The following is a 19,317-nucleotide window of genomic DNA, read 5'->3' on the forward strand; positions in this document are numbered from 1 at the left end:
CAGGGGGTGCCTGGGTGGCTCAGTTGGTTAAGTCCTACTTCGGCTCAGTTCATGATCTGGAGGTTCATGGGTTCAAGCCCCACATAGGGCTCTGTGCTGACAGCTCAGAGCCTGGAGCCTACTTTGGATTCTGTGTCTCCCTCCCTCCCTGCCCCTCCCCCACGCGTGCTCTGTCTCTCTCAAAAATAAGAAAACGTTAAAAAAAGAACTTGGTAAAGAAAAAAAAAAAGGTCTGAAATCCCATCCTGGAAGGGCACTAGAGCTCCTTTCTAGAAGTATTATATTTTTGACTTATGGTTCACCACTTTCCAATCAGAATTTCAGGTAGCTGACAAATACACAACCGAACTGTAAGAGAATAGATTGTTGAGGTAGGAAAAAGAAGTTTAGGCTAAGAATAAGGTTAGTTACTAAGATATATGCCAAAGGGCCCTGAATTGGGTGAAGTGGGCTGTAAAGCATCTTTAATTGAGCTGGATTATTTATTACTCCCAGAGAGGCTAAACGCAGAAAAATCCAAATAACTTCTAGGAGGATCCATCCCAAATCCACCAGTCATGTGAATTACTATGGGGAATGGGGAGTATTTTAAGCCATACTCTGGCCTTAAAGCTAAGGTCAAGAGTGGGTGTCAGGCCCTTCCTTAGTCTGTCTGGTAGGGCTCATGACTGGAAGATGGTTTGGCTGGACGGCCATAGGTTCAAGTTCTGTAGTCATTCTTAAGTTCTTATTTCCTTTTCTCCTTGATACCAGTTGTATGTGATGCTTCACGAAAGCAACTTTTCTTTGTAACGTGCTCTCTCCGGTGGCCTTGCACATTATTCCACCGTTCTTCTTAGGACGTACAACATCTCCAAAGACACGGAACTCCCGAGCTCTGGGCACAGGGGCCTGCCCAAGAGGGTTTCTTTCATTTATGGCTATCAGAAAAATAGGGCAGGAATTAACCTATATCACTTGGACCCCACCTTATGTCAACAGCTCTCACAAACAGAGAGGCCCAGCAGCAGCCTTTTACACTGCCTGGTACCGTACACTAGAACCAGCTCGCACACTCAACAGAAAGAAAAACAAGTGCGGGCTCTGTTCCGATGGCAGGCTGATAACGCCTGCCTCTCCAGTCAGGGCACCATTGTTCTCTCCCTCTGCACCTTCCCTTGTCCATTCCGAGCAGCTCTGATAAGTCTGTGCACCGGGCAGGCTTGTGTTTGAGTTGAGGTTGTCAAACCCATTACTCAAAGGAAGGACGTGGACTTTCTTTGGAAGGGCGAACTCTGGTTCTAAGAAGTAGGAGAAAATAAAGATGATTTATGATTAACTAAGTGGCTACACTGTTGAATTTAGTCTCACTGACCGCTGTTTGAGTCATGGCTTCTTTGTGCAGTTGGTGCGTCTCCATCGAAGTGTGAGTTGAGAGTGGCCACAAAGAAACTCAGGCAAGAAATTAACGTATCATGGATATTAGGGCAATCCTGTATGTTGTCACCAGGCAAAAGGGAGAGGGGCTCTTCGACAGGAATGCATTAAACACATATAATACCTGGATGGGTATAACTGGGTTAGAACCTGTGAGTGTTGCTGGAGATGTAGGGAAACTTATTTGTAAAGGTGCTTGAATGAGAATAATATGCTACATAATGCTCCCCACAATAAAAAATTGGAGAACCTTTATGAATGTTCACTAGGAGTGAAGAAGAAACAAAAAATAGTGTTTTTCTTGATACCAGCTTATATTAGGGCATAAACGGTGGGAAAAGGCAGAGGTGTGGTGGTTGGCTGTGTGAGTTACCAAGTGCCCTGGGACTATTCCATATTTTTTTCCTATTTTGGCCTCATGGAGGATGTTAAAATCTAAAGAGTTATTTTTTTCTCCAGAGTTAGCCCGAGAATAAAACATGTGAACATGTTAAAAAAGTCAAAGTATTACACAAAAAGAAGGTAGTATTGTTATTTCATTTGGTGCTCACTGCAGCTCTACAGGCACGAGATACCAGATGTTGCTCTCTTCATTTTTAATTTAAATGAATTAAGGCCCAGGGAAGTGAGGGTGCCCGTTCAAAGTCACACAGCTGGTAAGGAACTCAATGGGGAACAGGACCTAGCTCTTGAGAGGCATGGTTCCCAGCATCTTTCCTGATAGAAGGGTCAGCCTAGCTGACATGCCAATGGTATAGAATTTAGGAGCAAATGTAAAAAAGATATGAATGTTACCAATTAAAAAATTAAATAAGCTTTTTTTTTTTTTAATTGAAAAACCCTGACATGGAAATATCCTACAAATGAGAACCACCAGCTTTTTTTTCTTACTGGAATCACCCAGAACAAGAAGTATTCTCTGAGTGGGTATGTTCTGCTGCCACACATGGTGTGTGTATATGTGTGTGTGTGTGTGTGTGTAACTTTCTCCCAAGTTCCAAGTTGTAAGATGGAATTCAGAACACCTTTTGCCTCAAAAACACTTTTACAAGTTAATTTCCCAGGGTAGCCTTTGTAATTTTACTTCAAGTGTAACCTATAGTTAAAACATCATCATTTGCCAAAAAGTCATTTCCAATATTATATATTTTTCACTGCAAATGAGCACATGATATTTAGGAACTTTATTAAATAAGCTTTATGATCTAGTGCAAGGACCTAATTTCCATTTGTAACACTATTTCTATTACAAGAAGTGTTATAGATTCCAAAAACCCAACTTAAACATTTTAAGAACACCAGCCAATTGTTGACAGAAGTCTGAGCTGCTGTCTGTACTGACTGTACTGCTGTCTCTGAAGACTAACGTTCCTTATTACAACTTTTTCTGGAACATGAGGGGCGTTATCAGGCTGGAGAAGCTAAAATTTATGCTAAAAGATGGGCAACAGGAAAACACATCAAATGGAAAAACAAATGGAAGAGTCTAAACTTTCTGAAGTCTTATTCCTGATTATTCTAAATTAGTCTCTTGTCTTCCTTGCTCTTGGCTTCCTCACTTCTAATCTGCCAGCACTTTGGACAACAGCTCCAAGCCTTCTTTGGTCTGTTGTCTTGCATCTCTAAAAGCAAAGAGAAGACTTCCGAACTTTGGAAATCTTAGAGTTCTAGGGCTCAGAAGCCATCTTTCCAGGGCAGGACTTCTCACTTCTCAATCTCAACCATGTGTCCCCTTCCTCTGTGTGGACTCTCCCAGTCCCTACACCAGGAATGCATTAAGATGAGACTCCCAAAATATTAATTGATGGAGATTTGTCTGTATTTTTGAATCCTATCAACATTGTTGTTTTCTCATATTCTGCTGTGTAGACTGAATTTCCAAACTAGGAATCAAATTTATGTAGTTATTCACATCTGACTTGAACAAATAAATAAAGGTTTGAGTTATCGCTCAGCCAGCTAACTTTAGACCTGGATCCATCTTCCCATCGTAATTTTCCCCTCTGCTTTCTTTGTTAGCCCCTCCCCCATTGTGAGTGCTGTCTTCCTTTTATTGTTGCAAACATTTTTACTCTTGCTTGTGGGCCAAGAGCCTATTAATTAGGAGCCAGTCTAGAGGCCCCAGGGGGAGCTTGTTTGGAATCAGCTCATGAGGCTTTCTCACTCTAGTTGATTCATTACATGGCCAGGAGCCAAGGGTTCAGTTTTGTTGCAGTCTTTCCATGAAGGAGCCCAAGCCTGGGACTGGGGAGCACCGCTGGTTTTTGGCTCTGCTGAGCCCCAAATGTGTTTGTAAATCTTTTGAGCTCTGTTAAGTAGCTCTGCTCACTAGATCACTTCAGCACAGACCTGGAAACCCGCCACTCTCAAGAACCAGTTCTAATATTCCTCATCCAGATTTGAGTGTATCCATTTATAAAATGGTTCTTAATATTTCCTAATCAGGCATTTTCCCATTGAGCCACTTTTGGGGCCTATGTTTGCACAGATAACTACACTCTTTTTGCAAACCTGGCATTTCAGGGATTCTCCAATCCAACTTCAACCCAGTTCTCCCTATTTTCATGCAACTATATTTTGTTCTGGCTCAAAGGACTTCACACTATTTCTTGAGACTGCTCTCCTTTCTGGCTAAAAATCTTGACTCTGCAATCTGGACCTTCTACCATGCTGTCCAGTAAATGCCTCCTAAAGCCACAGCCTGTTGGGGATGGAAGGAATCTGGAGGATCAGAAAAGGCTGAAAGAGGTCAGGTGGAAGCTCCAGGACAGATAGGTTGCCCTCATCATTTTCTCACTGCTCTTTGAGGGATTTTCTTTTTTTTTTTGAAGGAGAGAGGGAGAGAGGGTGCAAGTGAGTGAGGGGCAGAGAGAGAAGAGGGAAAGAGAGAGAGAGAGAGAGAGAGAGAAGCAGGGCTCACCTGAGGCGGGGCTTGTGTTCACCCAAAGTGGGTCTCGTGCTCACCCAATGTAGGACTCGAACTCACCAACCGTGAGATCATGACTTGAGCAGAAGTTAGATGTGTAACTGACTGAGCCAACCAGGTGCCCTCTTTGAGGGATTTTGTTAGGACAACATAACAAACTGCTTTGAGATGTACTATTACAAGCGGCCCAGTTTTCTTCTTTTGTGTACATGTCTTATCCCCTCCGCTCCATTATGCTATGAGTCAAGACAGTCTATGCTTATGTTTTAAAACAATGACTCCTAAAAGAAAAATATTTCCTTTCTAGAGAAGCCAGATCTTTAAAGTATGAATGAAGCAAATGTGATATTTATAAAACCCTTGGGGATGAAGGGTGAAAGGGCCTTTAAGCAAACACTCAATAATGGAAAAAAATCAATGAAAGTGTTCTTAGGAAAAGAAACTGGGCAATTTCTTTCTTTGTGGGTCTCACGTTTCTTTGCTCTATGCAGCCTGACGGTTGCAATTTCTGCCATTGGAAAATGGAACATTAAGATGGTGGAACAATAAATGATTTTGCAGCTTTGTCAACCACTTGTTTTATCTGTCAGTAGATTTCCATGTTACTTTGTTTTTGATAATTTTATCTATATCATTAAGAGCATTTTCACTGATGCGCATCTTATTTTATTTTTTAAGTTTTTACTTCATTTTTTAATTTTTGAGACAGAGAGAGCATGCACGTATGAGAGAGTGCGAGTGAGCAGAGGAGGGGGGGAGGAGGCAGAGAGAGAATCCTAAGCAGACTCATGCAAGCCTGACTTGGGGCTTAAACACGCGAACTGTGAGACCATGACAAAGCAGAAACCAAGAGTCAGACACTTAACTGACTGAGATACCCAGGTGCCCCACTGATGAGCATTTTAGAGGGTGACCCCATCAATATTAAGTTGCTGGTTAGATTATAGGATCTTCACACAATGATCTCAGCAGTAGCCCAAGGTGCAGAGGATCTTGCAAGGACAGAGACAGAAAAAGTCAGAAATGCACAGAAGGTGTAAAGTGAATTTACAAATGATGGACCTTAAAGTGGGCTGAGTATGGGAAAGGCACTTCATTGTAGCTGCAGCCCATATGTGCTGTTTGGCCCCATTAGTCTCTCATTCTGGCCTGCTTGGGTTGGTACCACACCAGGTTGACAAGGAACATTAATTATAAGGACACTTACACATCCGTGAGGTTATTCTTTGTAGGATTATTTAAAATAGCAAATTTCAACAAAATCTGGATGTTCATTGATAAGGGTCTAGTTAAACAGATCATGCTATACCCTCACAGTACAGTATGCAGTTGCTAAAGGAAAAAAGGGCAAATATTCCTATGTTGCTATGGAAAAATTTCCAAGGTATCTCATTTAGTTAAAAAAAAAAAAAGGAAGGTGTTGATCAATGTGTATAGTATAGGATCTTTTGTGTAAAATGCACCAAGTACTAGATATACGTGTATATTTACATGTACATAGAATATTTCAGGAAGGAAACACAAGAAACTGAGACTGATAACTGGTTGTTTGGTGGGGAGGGGAACTGAGAGAGAAGGGAGTAGGGGGACATTTTCAGTGTGAATTTTTTGTATGGGTGGCGGCTTTGTTATGTGTCAGCACGGCTAGGCTGAACTGTATCTGCCAGAATTTTCTTTCTTGTATGTTCCAGTATGAGGAGGCCCTGAAAGAGATTACTGTATGAACTTTGGATGGTGTAAGTGAAGTAGAAGCTATTTTGTATCTCAGTATGTTGTTGCTTCTCTGTGGCCGCCCTTGTCAGAGTGAAGCCGCAGTGAGGTCCACAATGGCTCCCCTTCCTGTGGATCCTTTTTCAGCATTTCTGACTTCTGGGCCAATTCTGAATTCTGTGTTTAGTTGTATGATGAGGGCACTGGCCTCTCCTGCAGGACAGCAACATCAGAGGCAGTGAGAATTGATACATATTTCAGTACATCCTCATGGGTTGTTTTTTTTCCTTAATTTATTTTTTAATTTTTTAAAGTACTTTTTATTTTGTAAATCTTTATTTATTTTGAGACACAGAGCAGGGAAGGGACAGAGAGAGAGGGAGAGAGAGAATGCCAAGCAGGCTCTGCACTGACAGCACAGAGCCTGACATGGGGCTTAAACCCACAAACAGTGAGATCATGCCCTGAGTTGAAACCAAGAGTTGGACACTTAACCACCTGAGCCACCCTGGTACCCCTTACTCCTCATGGATTTTGGCACAACCTTGTGGGTTCATGCTTGTCCTTGCTCTCCCCACTTTACCTCCATCTTCCTGTGGACTTCAAACTGTAGCAACTGATGTGAAGACAATAGCCTACAGAGATTACTTAACTAGCTCCTGCAATTAGATGTAACAAATCTGTGTGTGTGTGTGTGTGTGTGTGTGTGTGTATCCTAATGATTCTGTTTCTCTGATTGAACTTCAAAGTAGAATTGCTAGATTTATCAACATGTTCATGCATTACCATTCAAAAATTAAATGAAATTTTAAAATAGAGATTTAAAAGTCTGGGACTGGGGGCGCCTGGGTGGCGCAGTCGGTTAAGCGTCCGACTTCAGCCGGGTCACGATCTCGCGGTCCGTGAGTTCGAGCCCCGCGTCGGGCCCTGGGCTGATGGCTCAGAGCCTGGAGCCTGCTTCCGATTCTGTGTCTCCCTCTCTCTCTGCCCCTCCCCCGTTCATGCTCTGTCTCTCTCTGTCCCCAAAATAAATAAACATTGAAAAAAAAAAAAATTAAAAAAAAAAAAAAAAAAAAGTCTGGGACTGAATCCTACTATTCAGGTCATGTTAGGTGTTGAAGGAAAATAGCCTGGATTTCAAACTCCTTCGGAAATCACATATGGCTCAGTTTATATGAAATTAGAATCTTTTAAGAGAAAAGATGGGGCTTCAAGGTCTGCTATTCTGTTCCTGTGACAGTAAGATCATCAATCACAGTTGTATCAGTTAACTGTTGTGGCATCACCAACTTGCCAAATTTATTCATATAACACAGGCACCATTTTATTTACTCATGATTCTGTGCATCAGCAAGTTTTGCTAGGTCCAGTGGGACAGTTCTGTGGCTGGTCTCACCTAGGCTGACTCACCAGCTTGGCTGGAGCTAGGTTGTTAAAATAACCTCAGTCTTATGTCTGATGGTTAGTGCTCATTGATGATTGGATTGTGTATCCCCGGTAGGCTATCTTGAGCTTCTTCATAAGTTACTGTGTTCCAAAAGCAGCAAGAAAGAGAGTGTAAGTCTCAATGCACGAGTACCTTTCAGTCCTCTGTTTATATTATGTTTGCCAATGTCCCACTGGCCAAAGCAAACCACATATCCAAGCATAGAGTCAATGTAGAAGGAGCTCATACAAAGATACAGACACAGGGATGCATGATTCTTTGGGGGCCATTAATATAACAATCTACTGCATCATCTAATGACTGGCAAAGGAATTTTTGTGCTCCATCACTAAGAGAAAAGAGTAGGACTATGTCTCATATTTTGTGTCCCTTATGTAATGCCTAGACCAGGATCTTGCATGTAATGGATATTCAAAAACTATACTCTAATGTCTGTAAGACTTGACCACCACTAGAGTAGCTAGGCTTAAGTATGAACACCTATGATTACAGTCTGGACCCCATTGGATTCCAGCTGGCATGAGGAACTGGAGAAGAACACTCCTGGTTTCTGTTTTGGGGGTTATGTGCTTCTGGTGAACTCATTATGTTAAGGTGTACTTCCACCTGTCTGCCTAGAAATATGAACAAATAACATCATAATCATGATTCATCTGCCTTTCTGGGTAGAATGGTTTTATTCCTCTGTTTTTGTACCTCACTGCAATTTCAAAATGCACTCCAAAATCATAAAGGATAAGATCCAACTTGTAAAGTGCTTTCAGAACAATTCCTTCAGTTTCTAAAACTATTTTTCAAGGCATTACAAGCAAATTGTTTAAGTGCACAAATAGTGTTAAAAGAGTTTATGCTAAAAGCCAGTAGGTTTTTCTTTTCCTTGCTCCCTTCTCAGAGGCAACTACTTTATACTTTTTATTCTCTTTCTTCTGGTAATTGCATTGTGTTTCTATATTTTATATCTATTTTGTAAACAGCATGCAGTTAGTCTTGCTTTTTCTATCCAGTTTGTTAATATCTGCCTTTTAACTGGAGTGTTAAGCCTATTTACGTTTAATGTAATTATTGATTTGGCTGGGTTTAAGCCTAACATTTTGCTATTGTTTCCAATTGTCCCATTTATTCTTTATTCTTCTTTTCCTTTTTTTGAAGTTTATCTATTTATTTTGAGGCAGAAGAGGGACAGAGAGAGAGGGAAGGAGAGAATCCTAAACAGGCTCTGTGCTGTCAGTGCAGAGCCTGATGTGGGGCTCAATGCCACCAGCTACAGGATCATGACTTGAGATGAAACCAAGAGTCAGATGCTTAACCAACTGAACTACTGAGGCACCCCTCTTTGTTATTCTTATCCTTCTTTCCTTACTTCTTCTGGAATACTAAAATATATTCTAAAATCCCATTTTGTCTCCTCCATTGGATTTTTTAGCTATATCTTTATTTTTTTAAAGTGGGGTTGTTATGCAACATTAACTTATGTGTACCTTTAATTAATATTGTACCACCTCATGTATAATGTAAGAATTGTAGAATATTAATTATAAGGACATTCACATGTGTGAGGCTATTCTTTGTAGGATTATTTAAAATGGCAAAATTTCAAAAAAATCTGGATGTCCATTGATAAGGATCTGGTTAAATAGATCATGGTACACCCACATAATACAGTTGCTATTTACCATACATCTGCTGCATATAATGGCATATATTTTACTTCTATATATGCTGTAAATTCACATGACATTGTCATTATTTTTGCACTAAATGGCCAATTATCTTTTAAAGAAATTTAAAAATGAAGAAAAAAGTATTTTATATTTATATACATAAAAATCTTTTATATTTACTACTTTCAGAGCTCTTCATCCCTCAGTCTAGATTGTTTTCATCTGATATCATTTCCCTTCAACCTGAAGAACTTTTTATATTTCTTGTAGTATAAATCTGCTAGTCATGAATTTTCTCAGCTTTTGTTTGTCTGAAAATATCTTCATTTTACCAATCCTTTAAAAGGATATATTTTTTTTAAGTTTATTTATTTATTTTTTTAGAGAGAGAGCACAAGGGGCAGAGAGAAAGAGAGACAGAATTGAAAAAGCAGGCTCTGCACCATCAGCGAAGAGCCCAATGCAGGGCTTGAACTCACAAATAGTGATTTCATGACTTGAGCTGAAATTAAGAGTCGGATGCTTAACTGACTGAGCTACCTAAGTGCCCCAAGGATATTTTCACTGGATATAAAATTCTGAGTTGTTAGGTTTTGTCATAAAGAGCAGTTTATGCCATTTCATTGTCTCCTGGCTCACCTTATTTCTTTTTCTTTTTTTCCCCACCTTATTTCTTATGATAAATTGTTGTTCCCTTGTTTATCATGTACCATTCTATTCTACCCCCCAGCTGCCTTTAAGATTTTCTCTTTATGTTCAGTTTACAGCACGTTGATCATGATGTGCTTACATGTGATTTTCTTTTTTTTTTATCCCAGTTGGGGTTTGTAAAGATTCTTGAATATGTAGGTTGATATTTTCATTAAGTTAGGAAGTTTTTGGCCATTCCATATTCAAAATTTTTTCTGTCTTGATCTCTCTTCTACAGCTGAGACTCCAATTACCTATATGTAAGATCACTTGATATTGTCCTACAGGTCACCGAGGATTTGTTCAGTTTTTTTAGCCTTTTTTTCTCCTCTCTGTTCTGTATTTGTTCTGTCACTATATTCCAGTGAAGTTTCCATTTTGAAATTGATACTAATTTCAGTTCTAGAATTTTTGATTGGTTATTTTTCATACTTTTAATTTTTCTGCAGTGATTTCCCTTATCTGTTCACTCATTGTGTCCATCTTTGTGTTTATAATGTTTCAACATACTTATAATAACTGTTTTAAGGCATTTGCCTGCCAATTACAACATCTGTGTCACCTGTGAGTTTGTTTCTATAGACTCTCCCAGATTAGGTGTCATGCTTTCCTGCTTCTGCTTCTTCACATGTCTAATGTTTCATGATAGTTTACTGGACATGGTGAACTCTATGATAGTCTAGATTTGTTGTTTTCTTTTTAAATGCATTGAATTTTGTTCTAGAACGTAGTTACTTTCCTGGGGAATCAGTTGCATTATATGAAAGCTTATTTTAAGTTTCTGTTAGGGTAGGTCTAACCAAGCCTTAAGCTAGAGCACGCATTTTTTCCAAGAGTGGTCTTTCTGTAGTCTCAGCTGAATGCTTGGGATATTCAGTAAGACCTCTCCAGTCCAGCTTGTTAGAACTCTAGTTCTCCCAACATTGTCCAATCTCCAGAATCTCTCTGTTCACCTCACATATTCCCAGAAATGTTGTCTGCTATACTTCACAGAATCTCCTCTGCATGTATGACAATATTTAGCTGAAGACTCGGGGAAACCCCCATGCAGGTTTATGAAACTTCTTTTCATAGTTGCCTCCTCTCTATTACCCTTCCATGCAAATTTGAGTTGGCTTTGTAGCCCTGAAATCAATTTTTTTTCTTTCACTCAGGAACACTGTTCCTTTCTATTTGGCTCTACCTCCCTTTGCCTTGGTTTGGGAGGTACTCCCAGCAGGAAACTAGGATGGATGTGGAGCTCTCTTTGTGTGTTTCCCGTCTCTCAATGACCACAACCTTGTGCTCTTGTATGATGCCTAAAAAGAGTTGCTTCACATATTTTGTTTAGTTTCATAGCTGCTTAAATTTATAGAGTAAGTCCAAAACTTATTATTCAATTGTGGTCAAATGGAAGGATGCCTCCTATATTCATATTTCAAAATAATATGGGTATATTTGATCAATCAATTCTAGACATAAACCACTGGCTTTCTCTTATGGAATAATAGCTCATTTAAATTCCTCTCTCCCTCTATTATTCTGAGAATATAATTATATCCCAATACTGATTACACTCATAATCAAATTTTAATTATTACAGATTTATAAATCTTATTTATGGCCAAACCAAATTCTGTACTCTGATCATATTTCCTTTCCTGTTTAAATTTTGTTTTTCCTGGAGATAATAATGGTCGATTTATTTTATCTACTTAGTTTTCTTTAATGGAGAAGTTTCCTTCACCCATCAGTAGCTCCTTTACTTTTAAATTTAAGTGCCTCTCATTGGCACTTACATTTGTGCCAATGACAGGTCGCCGGGCAACCTCTCTGAAATGGTTGCTTGGTTGGCCTGTGGTTATACAGCTGATGTCATGTAACTCCTCTTTGCTGTCATCTTAGGAATTTCATTTCTTCTCTTTTCTGCTGGATTCCCTGCTTGCCGGATCCAGGTTTTATTCTCTTTTGACTTACTTCATTTTTGTGGAACATATTCTCTAGTACCTCCCTGAAAAAGTGTTTAGGGAGTACAGTTTTTTTCAATCTCTTTAAATATCTAAAAATATGTCTTTATTCTACTTTCATACTTGATTTCTGTTTGGGTATAAAATTCCAAGTAGAAAATAATTTGTACTCAGAATTTTGAGGATATTATCTCATTATCTTCTAGCATCCAATGATGGTGTTGAAAAAATTGATTCCATTCTCACATATGACCCCTTAAATATGACATATAGTTCCTTTCTGGAAGCTTTTAGAATATTCTATTCATTTGTGATATTTGGTGACTCTGTGTCTTTGTCTTCATTCTTTGTGCTTGGATCCAGAGACTTAGTTTGTCCTTCAAGTTTCCCCTCCCCTCCTTTCCCCTCCCCTCCCCTCCCCCTTTCCCCTCCCCTCCCCTCCCCCTTTCCCCTCCCCTCCCCTCCCCCTTTCCTCTACCCTCCCCTTCCCTCCCCTTCCCTTCCCTCTGCTCCTCTTATTTCCTTCTAATACACCTAATACACCCTTTCCTTCCTCTACACCCAATGTGGGCTTGAATTCATGACCCTGAGATCAAGATTTGTATGCTCTACCAACTGAGCCAGCCAGGTGCCCTCAAGTTTTCTTATGTTCTTTTCTTTTGGATAATTACCTGCCTCCCTGTATTAGTGTGTTAGGGCTGCCATAAGAAAATACCACAGGCTGGATGACTTAAACAATAAAAATGTATTTCTCATAGTTCTGGGGGCTAGAAGTTCGAGATCAAGGCATTGATAGATTTGGTTTCTTCTGAGGCCTCTCTCTTTGACTTGCAGATGGCTACCTTCTCCCAGTGTCCTCACATGGTCTTTCCTCTGTGCATGTATGTCCTTGCTGTCTCCTCTTTTTCTTATAAGAACACCAGTCATATTGGATTAGAGCCCCACCCTAATGGTGTCATTTTGAAATACTGGGGAGTTGAGATTTCAACATATTGATTCTGAAGGGACACAATTCAGCCCATAACACAACTAATTTCTTTTTTAATATATTTCTGGAATTTCTTGTATTTGGAAGTAGAACTTCCTAGATAGAAGCTCCTCTGTTTGACTTCTCTAGAGATTGACTCTGTAGTTTCACTATGGGGACATGCAGGGTCAAGGAATGGTGATGGTCAGAAGTAGTTGCCTGACCGCAGTATAGAGGTGAGGAAGTGACTGCTTCTGACACAGATTTTCAAACAATCCCTCTGTTTTCAGTATACTCTCTTATCCTTATCCTCTATATCAACTTCTGCCTCTAATATCTGAACATTTCTGGGGTTTTGCAAAATTAATGGGATTGCTGATGCCTACCCCATACGCCACACTCTAAAAAATACTTGTGTTTGACCTTCTTCCTTTGTGCTGAGTCACTCACCATTTGTCCATCAATTTTGTTCTTCTTATATTTTTGTTTGAAGTTAAACATCTTTTACTTGCATTGGATTTCTAATTTTGTGTTTGTTTCTTGTTTTCAATGTTTTAGGATTAAAAAATATATATTTTGAAAAGAGAAGAGAATGGAAATGTCTTTACGCTGCCATCTTGGAATAAAAATTTTGAAAATTGATGGCTTTATTTCCCTGTCTCCTTCCTTTCTCTTCCTTCCTGCCAGGATCTCTAATACCGGAGATGTAATTATTCCCGTTCCTCCTTTCTTCATTGTTCACACAAGGCCTCTTTTTTCACATAGGTACAGCACCATGACCGAAACAAAAAGGAAAAACCAAATATCTAATTACAGAATCAAACACAGTGAACAAAATGAGCAAGATGCTGTGAAAGAGAGTCAGAGGGAGGAGTTGGGGAGGTATTTAGAGAGGGTAGCCAGGGAAGGCTTTTCTCAAGAAATGCCATTGACCCTAAGACCTGAAAAAGAGTTGGGCCTTTGAAGAGGAGGAAAGGGTGTTTGAAGAGCTGAAAGGAAGCCAGTGAAGTTGGAGCCTGGTAGACAAGGAGGAGCGTGGTGCTGAATGAGATTGTACAGGTGGGCAGAGGCCAGTCATACAGGGTCTTTTAGGCCAGTAAGAACTTGAGATTTTATCTGGAGTGCAGTGGGAAGCCATTGAGGGTGGGCGGGGATGGGCTAGGGGCTCTCGCAGGAGAATGATGTGGTTTCTGTAGTCATAGCTTTTAAAACATCACTGTACATGCTGTGTGTAAAACAGGTTAGGGGGTGCAGGTAGAAGTCAGAGTCGGGGGGACAGTCAGAGGGCTAGTGCAGCAGTCTAGGTGGAGGATGATGGTGGCTTTGACTGGAGCGGGGAGCCGTGCAGGTGGAGAGAAGTGGACGGAGTCAGGGTTGATTGTGTAGGTACACTAGACTGGATTGGTGAAGGATTGGATGTGAGGAGAGAGGGAAGATGCAGGAATTTACAGACAGTATTCCTGGGTGTCGTAGTCACCTCCTCCTGCCCCCACAACTTACATCTGAGTTCCTGGTTTCTTTGTCTCATCCTCTGAACTGTCCATGCTAGGATATGTCCACAGGCATCCATGCTGAGGGAGCGGGAGGGCTGTGGCCTGCTCAGACGGGAAGTGGGGTTTGCAGTTATATCAGGGCGTTGCTTCCAGGTTGGGGGAGAAAGATGGTACTGATTAAAATGATGCTGATGATGGCAGCTAGCATTTGTTGAGTGCTTACTCGGTGCCCAGCACACACTGGACCCTCTGAGAGGTCAGGGATCTTGTACTAAGTCATACAGCTAGTGAGTGGACAAGGCAGGACGTGACCTCAGGCAGCCTGGCTCTAGAATCTACCGTCTCTCCCATTCTGCTAGTTAATTAGCTCTGACCATAAGCAGATGAATCTTGCCAGAAATTGCCACCGAGCACCCCTTTTGGGTGTGGAACCGGCAAGATCAAGTTCAAATTCAATCAGTATTTGAGGCAGAGCTTAGAATCTTAGAACCAGAATTGAAACCAACCAACCAACAATGACAAAAGCCTGAAGTATCAGAGAAAGACTTGTCCTGGCCAGCCTCAGAAGTGAAGATCCTGTGCGGGGTCTGAGGTTCCCCCGGGCTCTTCCAGAGTTGGGTGAGTCGCTCACTTCATCTCTGGTAATTTTGGATGGTTCACTCCTCCTGTCTGTGGACGAAGCTGAGTCAGCTTCTAAGCCCTCAGCGAGGAGCTAATCATTAACTGGCCCGATTTCTGCCCTCCTTTACCTCAGCTCCCACCCCAGCTCAGACACAGGACAGTCTGGGACACCACCAACCCTGGAGATGGGGAGGCTGTACGTTTTTAATTAGAGGGAGATCCCCTTATCTATGGCCGGCCCTTTTCTCCATTAATTTACACCTTCTCTTATCTTTTCCATCTATTGTCTCTGCAATGACCGTCTTTCCCTGAAGAGCTCTTGCGCTGTCACTGTGCATTTGAGTGTAGGCACGCCTGTCCCTCCGCTGACCCCTCGGGGAGCCCCATTTGTCTCCCTGCCAGCACTCCCTTCTCCTGACCCTGGCCAGGCTCTCTTTGATCTGGCCCCTTGTTCCCCTCTGCCTTTACCTACAGTTCTCCTTTCTCTTTTTCAGGCGAGGTCCCTGCCCATTCCAGGAATTCTCCCGACTCCAGGAGACAGTGCTTCTGGGAGCAGGGCCCCTTTGTCCCTCCAAAAGGACGGGAAGGCAGAAGGGGAAGTATTACAGTCGTTTGTATAGCCTGAGGAATGGGTCTTAAGAACAACAGGGGCGGGGCCTCTGAGTTCCTAATCAAAAGAAAAGGGGGTCAGAACAGGGGGGCAGGAAGTGGGCTGGCTTTGACTCACTGCTTTCCCAGAGGGGCACGCACAGGACATCTACTGTGTGCAGGTGCCGTGTGATGCCGCTGAGAGAAAACTGGAGGAGAACCTGTCTGCCGGCTGGCTGACCCCTTCCTGACCCTGGACGCCGAGCAGTGGTGAAGCAGGAGAAAGAACTTGGCCTTGGCTGCGTGGGCACCCAGAAGTTGACCCTTAGGAGGGGCTGGCCTATGAAGGAGTCCTGCCTCCAGATGCCCAGCTCTCTGATTTGGCTTTGCTTGGGCCTGAACTAGCCTTCAAGCCTTCCTGTTAACCTCCCCTGTTTCCAGCCTGCTTTGAAGGACAACTGTTGCAACCTGTAGGGATTTCCACGTCTCTCGTGTTCTCTAGGTGTCTCTTCAGTCAGGAATTTCTCCCTGAAATGCCAGTGCTGGGCCGGCCCTGGGCAGTCTGCCACCTACAGCAAACAGAAAAAGAAAGTGTGCCCTGACTGTCGCCACCAGTGTTTGCTGTGGCCTGCAGGGGAGGGGCGGGCGCTGGCGGGTGGAGCACACCTGCTTGCTTGGGGTGTGGGGGGGCACCGTCCAGTTCCCTGGGGTGGGGCTGCTCAGGCCCCCTTGCTGGGCACGTGAGGAAAGTCAAGCAGGCGCCAAGGCTTCTGAGGACCACGGGGCACCTCTTTCCAGTATTACAGCGTTCATTTTCAGGTCGAAAGCTTGAGATTAAAAAAACAAAAACAAAACCCTGAACTCCGGAAGGACACATATACAACTGTTACCTAAAGGAGGCCACTGTGACAGGAGAGGGGAGGGTGAGAGAGTGGGTGGGGGAGACGAGGGTGAGGCAGGGGCCTTCAAAGGGCCTTTGGGTGTTGTTCTGCGTTAGCTGGGGCCATGGGCAGGTTTTGAGCACAAAAGTGACACAGTCTGACTTAACTGGCTACCAGGGGGCACAGCTGGGAGCAGGGAGCTACCTGGGAGGGCACTGCCACAATGTAGAAGGGTGAGGATGGCCTGGGACCAGGTGGTGAGCAGGGGTGGGCGAGAAGGAATCAGATTCTGGATGTCTTTTGAGGGGTAGGGTTGACAGGATTTTTTGATGGACTGGATGTGACATATGAGGAAGAGAGGAGTCAGGAATGCTTTAAGGGCTTCTGGCCTGAGACACTGGAAGAATAGAATGAATAGCCATTTGCTGAGAAGGTGAAGAGATAAAGTCATCGCAGACACCAAGTCTGCACACGCATGAAGGAACGGAAGGGAAGAAAGCTGTCTTCGGCACCTGGAGTGGGGCCTCCCACGTCAGCAAGCAACGTGGAAGCAATGGAAAAACGTGGAAAAGAACAGAAAAGGAGAGCAAATATTTGCCTAATGGTATCTGAGCAGATCTGGGGCTTCTGGGGACCAAGTGGTCCTACAGTTTGGGACAATGGGTCAAGGAAATGTTGGGGTGAGCGTGTACATTCACGATTCTTGTGGATTCTCATTTTGGTGTTTGATGCTCCTAACTTCATTTTGAAAGTTGTAAAGCTGCCATAACAATGCCAACTAACAAGAATATATCTCAGAGAAGTTGTAAAGATAAATAAGGTGTTCAATATATCTGTTTCTGAACAAATTCTAGGATTTGTGCAATAGAGAAACAAGGTGTTATTCCAGAAAAACAAAACAAAACACCTCAGTTAGCCAGCTTCAATTTGTCAGCAATTTTAGCTGTTTGAACTATGCTTAAGGACAAAGACATCAGAAAAGAAAGGACATCCACGAAGTCTCAGGGATTTTACAAATTGGAGAATATCATAGATTCTCACTTAGAGCCTAGGAACTCTTAGTTTAGAAATATTTATAAATGATTTTTTTAATTAAAAATTATTTTAATGTTTATTTGTTTTTATTTTTATTAAAAAATTTTTTTAAAATGTTTATTTTTGAGAAAGAGAGAGAGAGACAGAGTGTGAGCACAGGAGGAGCAGAGAGGGAGACACAGAATCTGAAGCAGGCTCCAGGCTCTGAGCTGTCAGCACAGAGCCCGACATGGGGCTTGAACCTGTGAACTGTGAGATCATGACCTGAGCTGAAGTCAGACGCTTAACTAACTGAGCCACCCAGGAGCCCCTATTTATTTTTAAGAGAGAGACAGAGACAGAGACAGAGACAGTGTGAGCAGGGAAGGGGCAGAGAGAGAGATACACACAGAATTGAAAGCAGGCTCCAGGCTCTGAGCTGTCAGCACAGAGCCAGAGACAGGGCTCAAACCCACGAACCCCAAGATCATGACCCAAGCTGAAGTCAGATGCTCCAATGACTGAGCCACTCAGGCGCCCCAGAAATATTTGTAACTGATTTTAATTGGCTTGTAGACCAAGCCACAGCAGGAGTCAGTATAGCAATGTGGTAAACAGCATGAGCTCTGAATTTGGACAGTGTAACTTCCCCTATTGCCTCTAGCTGTGTGAAGAAGGGCAAGTTAATTTCTCTCTCTAAGCCTGTGTCCTCATCTGTAAATGGTGGATAATAATAGTATACTTCATACAAGTCTTGCAAGGATTAAATGAAGAAATATTCCCGAAGTGCTTAGCACAGTGCCAGGTACATGGTAACCGCCTAATAAATAGCTATTTACGTTAGCATTGCTGTCATCGGTATCAGTATCGGCAACAAAGTGGGTGCTATATACATTTGGAATGCTAAAAGCAATTTTTAACAGTTACAGCCTAACATCGAGGGAAAGAAGAAAAAAATTATTAAGAACACAAGCTTACATTTAAAAAATAATAAATAACAGTGTCAGTGTAAAGGGAAACCGCCCAATGCACTTCAATAGCACGTGGAGGCATTGTATTGTACAATGTTCAAGTGCTATCATTATATAATTAATAATACCCTGAGTCATGGAGAAAATGTTCAGCACACTCTATTTTAGAAGGCAGAGAAGAGACAGCATGCTCCGAGAAGGCATATTTCAGCTAAAACAGTTTTTGTGCAGGCACTCATGTGGAACAGAATGTAAACTAATAATGCCAAACAAATAAAACTCCCCTATTTGAAAACTTCCAGGGATTTACCCCAACATTGACTTGAAAAGTTATTTACACATGGGATAGATTGTTTTTGGAGAACGATATTTAGAGTACATCATATCATCTCCTTATGGATAAGCCAGTGAAGTTGTCTCATGTTTTAAATATGTCAAAACTTTACACAGTGGTTTTCCAATTAGATGTGTAGAATTCATGGAAGTGTGTGGTGAATGAACATCTCAGGGTGTAAGTCAGAGACAGGACTGGTTAGAGGCAGTAGCTGTTCAAGCACATTAACAGCACACACACATACACACTCACGCACAACCTATCACATGACATTTATCTCAGGAAAACATATTTTCAAGCCACAAATTAGCACCTACAAGATGAGAAGTAGAGACGTCCTTAAGGGGGTAATGGGATGGAATATTTACAACGTAGAACTTCCTTGGACCCTCCAAGCCTCTCCTTGTCCTCGCCTGGTGTGGCTCCTTCCCATTTTCTGAGCGGGCTTCCCGGGGCCAAGTGACAGCTCTGGTTTCAGTTCTTGGGTTCATTTCTCGCTTTAGTCTATTCCAGTAATTTCCTTTCAATCCCTAGGCAGGTCACCCGTTGGGCTCCACCAACCCAAACAATCACAGGTTGGTTCTTTGGTGGCTGGTGGGACAGATGTCGCTTCTCTCTGAATCCCCTGCTCCTAACTACGAATCCTAACCTA

This window comes from Puma concolor, chromosome D3 (genome assembly GCF_028749965.1).
Source record: "Puma concolor isolate L17-30 chromosome D3, mPumCon1.1.hap2, whole genome shotgun sequence".
In the NCBI taxonomy this organism is placed as follows: domain Eukaryota; kingdom Metazoa; phylum Chordata; class Mammalia; order Carnivora; family Felidae; genus Puma; species Puma concolor.